Source organism: Myotis brandtii, unplaced genomic scaffold, assembly GCF_000412655.1.
Source record: "Myotis brandtii unplaced genomic scaffold, ASM41265v1 scaffold666, whole genome shotgun sequence".
NCBI classification, from domain to species: Eukaryota; Metazoa; Chordata; class Mammalia; order Chiroptera; family Vespertilionidae; genus Myotis; species Myotis brandtii.
The window spans coordinates 328,027-335,957 of NW_005370587.1; positions in this window are offsets into that span (position 1 = coordinate 328,027).

Consider the following 7,931-nt stretch of genomic DNA (forward strand, 5'->3'; position numbering starts at 1 on the left):
TGGCGACCGGGACTCCGGATCTAGTGGGCCTTTTAGGAACCCCTCGGGGACCCGCCGCGCGGAGCTGGCGTTGGCTGGACGTGGGACGGACTTGCGAAGCGTGAGGCTGCAAGGAGCGGAGGAGCGGGGTGTGGAGAAACCATGGGTGTCCCGAGAAGAATCTGGCTTGGGAATCGTCTCTCTCAACCCCTTACCCACTGGGCGACATGAAACATGGCTTTTCACCTCCCTGAACTCAGTTTACTCATCTGTAAAACGGGGCAGTGCAAACCCTAACTAGCATCTCTGTGTGTGGAGTTAGCAGGTGGCCAAGCTCACCGGCCCCAGTGCATCTGAGAAACATCCTGGGACCGAGATGGGCCCAGCTTATGGTCATGGTTTCCAGGTAAAGACACTGCCCCCGCCTGCCCACCCAGGTTCAGATTGCTCTCAGCTCTATGAGAGGGTGATGGGAAAGTTACCAGGTGAGGGGTGCTGGGGACAGCTGGCTCCCTCATCAACAGAGGCACACAATTCCCTAGTGACAAATCAAGCCTGGCTGGACCCAGACAGGTCCCCCTACCAAGCCACGCTCGTCTCGGGGAGATTCCTGCTCACAACGCAGGTCCTGGCCTCCCTGTGCTGTGCCGGATCCTCTGTGTTTTTCTCTACCTGCGGTGTCTGTCCACCCCCCAGCCGCACCCAATCACCCCCGTTTTCATATCCAGCATTGGCTGAACTTCCACCTTGTGCCGGGCACTGTACTAACACTTTAAAGCATCTACCTTGTTTAGTTATCACAACTTGTAAACCCGACTGTTATTATTTCCATTTTACAGATGGGGCAGGTGAGGCTGAGTGCGGGTAACTGGCTCCTATGCTGAAGCTCTGCCCTCCACTCCCTCTATGCACAGTTCAAAGGCCACCCCCTGTCGGAAGCAGGACGTGGCCTGACCTTTTACTGAATAACCACTTCCTGGGCATGGCCCATTTCTTAGCACCCTGTGCTGGGCTCTGTGCCACTTCTCCTGCCCTCCCTCCTGGTTGCGAACGGGTTGGTGCCCCCGTAGCCCTGGCGCCGTGCTGAGTCCACAGCTCTCAGGAAGGGCACCTGGGGGAACAGGAAGAGCTTCAGAACTGCATCTTCAGGGACAGAGACCCCCCCACAGCCACACTGTCTCCTCACCGCCCCCACCCCCCACTGGGGAAAGAGATCAACCAAGACTTCTCTGCAGCCCAGTGAGTCCAGGGAGCCCCACTCGACACTTCCCGTCTGTCCATCCCTTCCCTTCCTTCCCCTCCCCTGCTGTCTCCTCTCCTGCCCCTCCCTGCAGGCTGGGCCCCTTCCCTGGGGTCCATTTCTGATCTGCAATTGCACCTCTCTTGCCATCATCCTACAAAGCATATGTTTATATACCCCGTGTGCCTGCGACTTTCCTATCTCGATTTGCATATCATTTGCATGGCTGTGTGCAGGGAGGGTCTGACTGACTGCAGTACCTGGGACCTGGTTCTCTTGTCCACATGCAAAGTTATGCTGTGTCTCTGGGCCTGTGTTCCCCAGAAGCCAGGGGAGCATGTGCCTGATGATACCTCGGGGCCTTCCAGCTCCAGGGCCTAGGATTCTGGGGCCCAAGGGTGGGTCAGGAGCGGGGGAGCTCCGAGGACGGTGCCGTTGGGACAGAGATGGACAGGGGAGGCTCCCAGTTGGAAGCACAGCCTTGGGTTTCAGCCATGGCATGTGGAAGGGTGGGAGGGGCCGGCATGATCTCACCCCTTTCTTCCCTCATTCCATCCACATTGGCTGTGCACTCCCCTCGAAGCCAGGAAGCTGCTACATGCTGGGCATCTAAGTCAGCACAGCTTTAGAAGGAAGGGATCTTTTTTTTTTTTTTAATCCTCATCTGAGGCTATTTTCCATTGATTTTTAGAGAGTGGAAGAGAGAGGGAAAGAGAGAGAGAAACATTGACTGGTTGCCTCCATCATGCCCCTGACTAGGGCCTGGGCTTGGGAAGAGCCCATAACCTGGGCATGTGTCCTTGACCAGAATCGAACCTGGGAACCTTCGGTCCACAGGCTGACATTCTATCCACTGAGCCACACTGGCAAGGGCAGAAGGTATAATTTTTAGGCTCCTTCTATAGAGGAAACTAAGATTCATGGAGAGCAATGTAGATGGCAGAGGCGGGGAGATTTCAACCAGGCCTGCCCAACGCCAAAGCCGGTACTTATCCCGCCTCCGTGCCCGGCCTCAGTCTCCTCTCTCTTCTCCCTGCCATGACCTTGGAACTTAGGCATCATCCATACAAGGTCACAGGACAAGTCACACAGAGGAGGGACCCTTCCACTCTGCTCCTCCTCACCTGCTCCTCCCGGGGCCCAGAAAGGCGGTGGGCGCACAGTCTCTATGGGCATGGAGCAGCGGGGGCAATGTTGAGTCCTCCTCTCGCTGACTTGCTCAATGGTCATTGCAACGAGATGACCTGGAACAGGAACTCAAAAGACCCCCTTTCCCCTCCCTCCTTCCCCACATTGAGTCCCCATGAATTCAGCTTTGTGGGTTCCGGGCAGATGAGAGGAGGTGGGGGAGGTGATAGTCCATGTCTGTGCTTCGTATGGGAGAGGAAAAACCAGGGGGAGAGAGAAGGGGTTGCCTGGGGTCAGACAGGAACATAAGGAAGAAAGGCTGAAAGAAGAGGGACAGGAAATTTCAGAGCCTTTGGACATCAAGGAGGCCTATGCAAATAACATGCAAATGACCTCTCCCTGGGCTGCTTCCCCTACCCTCTCAGTAGCTGGAGGACTTTTTCAGGGAGTAACCACAGTCTTATTCCAGGACACTGTGGTCCCCAAACGGTGGTCAACGTGGACCCCTCCCAGTCCTGGGTCTCCTTGGCTGCACCTCTAGGAAGTCACTAGCTCCAAGGCTCTCTGTCTAGAAACGCCCAGGAACCAGGCTTCCCCTTTCAGACACATTGCTGGGCATGGTCTATAGCCTGGGCATGGTCTACAGCCGGGGCATGGTCTACCGCCTGGGCCTGGTCTATATAGCCTGGGCATGGTCTACAGCCGGGGCATGGTCTACCGCCTGGGCCTGGTCTATATAGCCTGGGCATGGTCTACAGCCGGGGCATGGTCTACCGCCTGGGCCTGGTCTATATAGCCTGGGCATGGTCTACAGCCGGGGCATGGTCTACCGCCTGGGCCTGGTCTATATAGCCTGGGCATGGTCTACAGCCGGGGCATGGTCTACCGCCTGGGCCTGGTCTATATAGCCTGGGCATGGTCTACAGCCGGGGCATGGTCTACCGCCTGGGCCTGGTCTATATAGCCTGGGCATGGTCTACAGCCGGGGCATGGTCTACCGCCTGGGCCTGGTCTATATAGCCTGGGCATGGTCTACAGCCGGGGCATGGTCTACCGCCTGGGCCTGGTCTATATAGCCTGGGCATGGTCTACAGCCGGGGCATGGTCTACCGCCTGGGCCTGGTCTATATAGCCTGGGCATGGTCTACAGCCGGGGCATGGTCTACCGCCTGGGCCTGGTCTATATAGCCTGGGCATGGTCTACAGCCGGGGCATGGTCTACCGCCTGGGCCTGGTCTATATAGCCTGGGCATGGTCTACAGCCGGGGCATGGTCTACCGCCTGGGCCTGGTCTATATAGCCTGGGCATGGTCTACAGCCGGGGCATGGTCTACCGCCTGGGCCTGGTCTATATAGCCTGGGCATGGTCTACAGCCGGGGCATGGTCTACCGCCTGGGCCTGGTCTATATAGCCTGGGCATGGTCTACAGCCGGGGCATGGTCTACCGCCTGGGCCTGGTCTATATAGCCTGGGCATGGTCTACAGCCGGGGCATGGTCTACCGCCTGGGCCTGGTCTATATAGCCTGGGCATGGTCTACAGCCGGGGCATGGTCTACCGCCTGGGCCTGGTCTATATAGCCTGGGCATGGTCTACAGCCGGGGCATGGTCTACCGCCTGGGCCTGGTCTATATAGCCTGGGCATGGTCTACAGCCGGGGCATGGTCTACCGCCTGGGCCTGGTCTATATAGCCTGGGCATGGTCTACAGCCGGGGCATGGTCTACCGCCTGGGCCTGGTCTATATAGCCTGGGCATGGTCTACAGCCGGGGCATGGTCTACCGCCTGGGCCTGGTCTATATAGCCTGGGCATGGTCTACAGCCGGGGCATGGTCTACCGCCTGGGCCTGGTCTATATAGCCTGGGCATGGTCTACAGCCGGGGCATGGTCTACCGCCTGGGCCTGGTCTATATAGCCTGGGCATGGTCTACAGCCGGGGCATGGTCTACCGCCTGGGCCTGGTCTATATAGCCTGGGCATGGTCTACAGCCGGGGCATGGTCTACCGCCTGGGCCTGGTCTATATAGCCTGGGCATGGTCTACAGCCGGGGCATGGTCTACCGCCTGGGCCTGGTCTATATAGCCTGGGCATGGTCTACAGCCGGGGCATGGTCTACCGCCTGGGCCTGGTCTATATAGCCTGGGCATGGTCTACAGCCGGGGCATGGTCTACCGCCTGGGCCTGGTCTATATAGCCTGGGCATGGTCTACAGCCGGGGCATGGTCTACCGCCTGGGCCTGGTCTATATAGCCTGGGCATGGTCTACAGCCGGGGCATGGTCTACCGCCTGGGCCTGGTCTATATAGCCTGGGCATGGTCTACAGCCGGGGCATGGTCTACCGCCTGGGCCTGGTCTATATAGCCTGGGCATGGTCTACAGCCGGGGCATGGTCTACCGCCTGGGCCTGGTCTATATAGCCTGGGCATGGTCTACAGCCGGGGCATGGTCTACCGCCTGGGCCTGGTCTATATAGCCTGGGCATGGTCTACAGCCGGGGCATGGTCTACCGCCTGGGCCTGGTCTATATAGCCTGGGCATGGTCTACAGCCGGGGCATGGTCTACCGCCTGGGCCTGGTCTATATAGCCTGGGCATGGTCTACAGCCGGGGCATGGTCTACCGCCTGGGCCTGGTCTATATAGCCTGGGCATGGTCTACAGCCGGGGCATGGTCTACCGCCTGGGCCTGGTCTATATAGCCTGGGCATGGTCTACAGCCGGGGCATGGTCTACCGCCTGGGCCTGGTCTATATAGCCTGGGCATGGTCTACAGCCGGGGCATGGTCTACCGCCTGGGCCTGGTCTATATAGCCTGGGCATGGTCTACAGCCGGGGCATGGTCTACCGCCTGGGCCTGGTCTATATAGCCTGGGCATGGTCTACAGCCTGGGCATGGTCTACAGCCTGGGCCTGGTCTACCACCTGGGCCTGGTCTATATAGCCTGGGCATGGTCTACATAGCCTGGACATGGTCTACAGCCTGGGCATGGCCTATATAGCCTGGGCATGGTCTATATAGCCTGGGCATGGTCTACAGCCTGGGCATGGTCTACAGCCTGGGCCTGGTCTACCACCTGGGCCTGGTCTATATAGCCTGGGCATGGTCTATATAGCCTGGACATGGTCTACAGCCTGGGCATGGCCTATATAGCCTGGGCATGGTCTATATAGCCTGGACATGGTCTACAGCGTCTGGGCATGTTCTAGCCTGGGCATGGTCTAAATAGCCTGGGCATGGTCTATAGCCTGGGCATGGTCTATATAGCCTGGGCATGGTCTATAGTCTGGGCATGGTCTAGCCTGGGTCTAGTCTACAGCGCCCCAGCCCTGTTTCCCCCTGAAGCAGAGAACAGAGGCCTTCTTGGCTGCAGGCCCTGCTGCGCATTCTCACTTCCTGCCCTGTCAGCGGGATTGAGCTGTCAGACCTGGGAAAAGGGCGGAGAGCAAGGCGCCCTGGAAGGCCACCAAGCAACAAGTCCCTTCTAGCTTCCTCCGCCTGCCAGACGGACTGCAGGGCCCGGAGCGTGGGGCTGCGTGGCGGGGTCAGCTCCCTGCCTTGGGGCCACCACAGGGATCGAATCCAAGCTCAGCTTCTCCAAAGAGCTGAGGGGAACAAGGCAGAGGCCAGGAAGAACTCGGAGCCCTTTTTAAACATCACACCTCGGAGTCACGGTGCCAGAGGAGGATTGCAGAATAGGGGTGTGTGTTGGGGGGGTGTCAGGGTGATGAAGCGAGAGATGCTCTGGGAATCATGATAAAGCCACTGTTTCTGGGGATTTGACTGGAGAGGACATGAATCAGGACACACAGGCATTCACCCCCTGCCTCTGTGTCCCCGATGCTGAGCCACCCTGGACATCCTACTCCACCTGGGACCCAGCCTCCATCCAAATCCAGGGGAGATACACACAAACTCATCACCCATTTTGCACTTGAAGTTTCCAAATAATAGAACATACTAAAAAGTATTCAATGTTAACACGGCATAACAACTGTTTTTATTTATTTACTTTAAAAAAATATTTTTTATTGATTTCAAGAGAGGAAGGGAGAGGGTGAGAGACAGAAATATCAATGATGAGAGAGAACCATTGATTGGCTGCCTCCTGCACGCTCCCTACTGGGGATTGAGCCTGCAACCCGGGCATGTGCCCTTGACCAGAATTGAACCCGGGACCCTTCAGTCCACAGGCCGACGCTCTATCCACTGAGACACACCAGCTAGAGGAACTGAGTTTTTAAATGTACATTTTTGAGCTCAGGGCCAGCATTGGGCGGTCTGGCCCCTCTAGTTGCACCTTCAGCAGAGCTATGCCTCAGTCAGGCCTACCTCAGACCAGGTAGGCCTCCAGGTTCACCCTTACGCTCAGGGCAAGTCTAAGTCCACGGCGCCCTCTTGTGGTGAGAGGGGTGTGAGCCTGCCGAGCCTCCTCCCTGCAGGTCTCTGGAGAGGGCTCAGGACCCCCAGCAGGGAGAGCCTGCCCAGGGCTGGGCGTGGGGGCTGGGGGGCCTGGTGGGGGGGTCACAGGTAAGGGCCCAGTGCCGGGCAGACGGAGACACTGAACTTTAGCTTCAGAATGCTGCTGGTTCTTCTAGTCCCTGCTCCCCAACGAAGGCCAGACTTTACCCTGGACCCCAGCGGGGTCAGCCAGCCTCTGCCCAGGCGACGAGTGGAAGGAGACCTGGCCTTCTGGGGTGTCCGCCCTGCAGCATCCGCGTACCCCACACAGAGGATGTCAGTGGCATTTGTCCTTCCAGCCACTCAGGGCCTGGACTGAGGACCCACTGCAGCTGCCATTGGGCAGGGAGCTGGGAAGGGATGGCAACCAGACACTCCCTGCCCCCAGGGAGCTCGCAGCTAGACCAGTGACAAGGCGAGTCCCTCATGTGCGGACGCTGCTAACAGGCCATGGGCATCGGGAAAGGCTGCTCAGAGGAAGGGCCTCTACGTGAGATGCCCCTGGGAGGGGGGTGGGCATAAGGAGCACAAACACAGCGCCCAGCAGGGCAGGAGGCCCTGACAGGCGGGCCAGCTCGCCAGGTCCAGTGACAGGCGGCTTGTTGCTGATCCCAGGGCTGGGCACCGCTGGCCGTGGGGGGCTCCAGCCAGAAGTCTCACTGGGAGGAACAGGGACAGACGGGACGACGGTAGGGAAGGTCTTGAGTTGAGATGTTTTACTTGTTTTTTTTAGTTGGGAGATTTAAATGCTTTCAGGGCTGATGGGAAGAAGGTGGGAAAGAGAAGAGGAAGAGAGAAAGGGGAGGGGCTAGGACTCAGAGCAGAAGGGGCGGGTGCCGGGGGCCAGGGTCGGGGTGAAGGGACAGCCCCCCATCATGGCAGGAAGGAATTCGGAAAGACCGGTGTGGCTGCAGCTGGATGGAGATGTGTCTGCTGCCTGTGATGTAGGAGGGGATTGTCTCTCACCCTGCCCCTCCCGCCCGCAGGGGCCTGGGCACCCCCACAGGCCTGGGCCCTGAGGTAGCCTGTGATTCTCCTTTCCTTGCCGAGGAAGCCCTGCAGGTGGGCCTTCTCCCAAGGGAGTGCATCCCTGCATCCCTGCCCTGCCCTCCCCCCAGGGCTCC